Genomic DNA, 4,017 nt, shown 5'->3' on the forward strand with positions numbered 1-4,017 from the left:
AGACCTAGTCTCAAAAACTAACATTTTTTTTTTAAGTCACTTCCCAAGAAGCAGAGACAAGATAATCTCTGTGGATTTGAGCCAAGCCTGGTCTACATAGAAAGTTCCAAGCCAGCTAGATCTACAAAGTGAGACCCAGTCTCAAAAGAGCACAAAAAAGAACTTTGACTTCTATTCTGAGCAAATGCCTTTAGAGGAAGGATTTCAGCAGAGAACTAGTGTGGTTTGAAGTAAGTCGTGTGTTTGGGGAGCAGACAGGAGCAAGGGAGGAAGCAGGGTGAGTGCTTAGGAGATGCGGGCAGTGGCTCAGAGAAGACACCAAGGTTTCTTGGACAAGGGTGGTAGAGGTGAAATGGTAAGAGCAGGAAGATTTAAGAGTGTCTCTAGAGTTCACAGAATTTGCTAGCTGTTTGGGAAGCTGTGTGGGAAGGGGAATGAAAGAGAAAGGACAAAATTCTTGCCCGATGGCTGGCTCACACCTTTAACACTGGCACTCAGGGTGCAGAGGTGGGTGATCTCTGTTGAGCTGGAGGCAAGCCTGATTTACATAACACGTTTGAGGCTAACTGGTTATACAGAGAGACCAATATAACATAAAATGAAATCAACTCAGCAACGATTTAATGAATTCTGGGGTAGAGAGATGGCTCCATGGTTAAGAGCACTTGCTGCTTTTGCAAGAGGACACAGAGTCAGTTCCCAGAACCACATGGGAACTCACAATCATCTGTAACTCCAGTTTCAGGGGCTCTGATGCCCTCTACTGCTTCCCATGTGGCACTGAGTACATATGTGATACGTATAAATACATGCTGCAAAAAACACACATAGAACACCATTGCATACACTAGCAAGCGTTGGCTGAAAGGACCCTGATATAGCTGTCTCTTGTGAGACTAGGCCGGGGCCTAGCAAACACATAAGTGGATGCTCACAGTCAGCTATTGGATGGATCACAGGGCCCCCAATGGAGGAGCTAGAGGAAGTATCCAAGGAGCTAAAGAGATCTGCAACCCTGTAGGTGCAACAATATTATGAACTAACCAGTACCCCGGAGCTCTTGACTCTAGCTGCATATGTATCAAAAGATGGCCTAGTCGGCCATCACTGGAAAGAGAGGCCCATTGGACTTGCAAACTTTATATGCCCCAGTACAGGGGAACGCCAGGGCCAAAAAGTGGGAATGGGTGGGTAGGGGAGTGGGGGGAAGGGTATGGGGGACTTTTGGGATAGCATTGGAAATGTAATTGAGGAAAATACGTAATAAAAAAAATTAAAAAAAACCCACACACATAGATATTTTTATTTCCTGTTTTATGTATTTATTTACTTTTTTGAAAGATTTCACTAGATGTGTTCTCCAGACTGGCTTAGAATTCAGAGATCCTCATGTCTCTGCTTCCTGAATACAGGGATTAAAGGCATGCACCACCTTGCCTGGACTAAAAACAATAAACAAACAAACAAAGTGAAAGAATGATAAATGGACCCATTAGAGAAACATAACGGGATTTGCCAGCGGTGTGGAAGGTCATTTTAATGTGTGAAATTATGTCATTAACTGGCCTTGATAGCACAAGCCTGTGATCCCAGCACTCGGGGGCTAAGGAAGGGGGATCATGAATTTGAGACAAATCTAAACTGCATGGTGAGATCCTGTATAACGGCAGACGCAGAGGGCTGGAGAGACGGCTCAGCAGAGGACTGGGTTTGATTTCCAGAATTCACATGGTGGCTTACAACCACATGAGACTGCAGTTCTGGGAGATCCAAAGGTACTCTCTGGCCTCTGAGAGCACCAGGCACATATGTTGGGGCACAGACATGTTAAGGCAAAATGCCCACACATATAAATATGATAACAATTTTTAAAAATTAAGAAAGGACTAAAGAAGGGAAGAAAGTGAGAGATGGAAAGGAGAGAGAAAGAAAGAAAGAAAGAAAGAAAGAAAGAAAGAAAGAAAGAAAGAAAGAAAGAAAGAAAGAAATGAGGGAAGAAAATGAGAAAAGAAGGAAGAAAAGGAAAGGAAAGGAAAGGAAAGGAAAGGAAAGGAAAGGAAAGGAAAGGAAAGGAAAGGAAAGGAAAGGAAAGGAAAAGAAAGGAAAGGAAAGGAAAGGAAAGGAGGAAGGAAGGGAGAAAGGAAGGAATTTTTTGAGGTGGTACCCACCTGTAACCTAAGCACGCAGTTGTCTGAGGCAAAAAGACAGCAAGTTTAGAGCCAGTCTGGACTACATGGCAAAATTTGTTGTGTTTTCCTGTATACACACATTTGTGGAGGCCAGAGTTTAATATCAGGTGTTTTCCTCAATTTCTTGCCATCTTATTTTTGAGACAGGTTTTCCACTGAACCTGAAACCAGACTAGATAGCCAGCACACCTTGGGGATCTGCCTGCCTCCGCCTTCCTAATAATGGGATTACAGGCACACGCTGCCACATTCCATCTCGCTTGGGCACTGGAGTTCTAACCTCGGGTTTCATGTCTGGGACTTCACTGACTGAGCTATTTTCCAAGACCTTGTTTTAAAATAAAAATAGCTTGATGAGTTATTTCTCCAAAAACCATCCAGCTACTCCAGCAAAGGCAGAGTAGATAGTGTGATTTATCCAGATGTAGGGTCTTTTCCCAGGGAAGGCTATTGTTATAAGAGGGACCAAGGAAGTGGCATAATCCTGATATATCATGGGATCCAGTCAACTGAAGACAGGAATTGAGGCTTACAGAAGAGTTGTGAGGGTAAAACACTGACCATGCAGGTACTTGAGCAAATCAACTGGGGAAAGAAAGATTTCAAGCTGAAATTCCAGGTATAGAACAGTTTCTGTTAATGACAGGGTGGTGAACAGAGAGATTAAAGCTTTAGAGAAGTCAAAGAGTCTGAGCATCCACAGCACTAACGTCATCTAGAATGATGAGAGTTGTACGAAGAAGAAAGTTCTGAGTCAGTGATTCAGGTCTTAATAAACTAGGAGAGGCAAGGATGGCCAAGCCAGATGGCAGCCACTGGAAGAAGAGATAGAAGGGTAGACATCAGGAAGCAGCAAGGGAAGCTCTGGGGAGAGAACAGCGATTTCTCCCCTTTAGCTTTGAATCCGTTCTGGTTTCCATTCTTCAACTCCTACATGAGGATGGTGGAACCACTCACTGGAAGAGGACACACAACTAGTCTCACCACAAATTTTAGCCCATGGTACCATCAAAGCTGCTTTTCAATTCCCTGTGTCCTTGATCCCTCTTCNGTGTACCTCAGTGGTTACTCCAAACCTTTATGACTCAAACTGTTGCAACATACGAAGCCTTAGGAAGAAATCAAGAGTACCAAGCCTTGACACTCTGAAGCAATGTCCTGGAAATATAGAAAGAAGTCTGGTTTCCCACCCTCATCCCAAGGATGGCAGAATTAAATACTTCTCTACTTTACAGCTCAACTTATAGACAATCATCCAGAAACTCAAGTCTTTAAGGTCTTATCCTCACCTATCCCTTCCTTCACCAGGCTCTCAGGTCTAACTCTGATAAGCAGATTTCTCTGTGTCTTCAGTATTTTATAATCCTCTTTACCTCCCATGCCTAAATGGAAGGACTGTTCTCTGAGCACACTGCTTTCAGTCCAGCCTTTCAAAGACATGCAATTTTGCAAGATGTGATGGAACATTCTTGTAATTCCAGCACTTGGGAGGCAGAAGCAATAGGATCAAGAGTTTAAGGTCGGGGCTGTCGAGATGGCTCAGCGGGTAAGAACACTGACTGCTCTTCCAAAGGTCCTGAGTTCAAATCCCAGCAACCACATGGTGGCTCACAACCACCCGAAATGATGCCCTCTTCTAGTGTGTTTGAAGACAGCTACAGTGTACTTATGTATAATGATAAATAAATCTTTGGGCCGGAGNGAGCAGGGACTGAGCAAGCAGAGGTTCTAAAATTCAATTTCCAACAACCAAGTGAAGGCTTACAACCATCTGTACAGCTACAGTGTACTCATATACATAAAATAAATAAATCTTAAAAAAAGTTTT

Source organism: Mus caroli, chromosome 3 (assembly GCF_900094665.2).
Source record: "Mus caroli chromosome 3, CAROLI_EIJ_v1.1, whole genome shotgun sequence".
Lineage (NCBI taxonomy): Eukaryota > Metazoa > Chordata > Mammalia > Rodentia > Muridae > Mus > Mus caroli.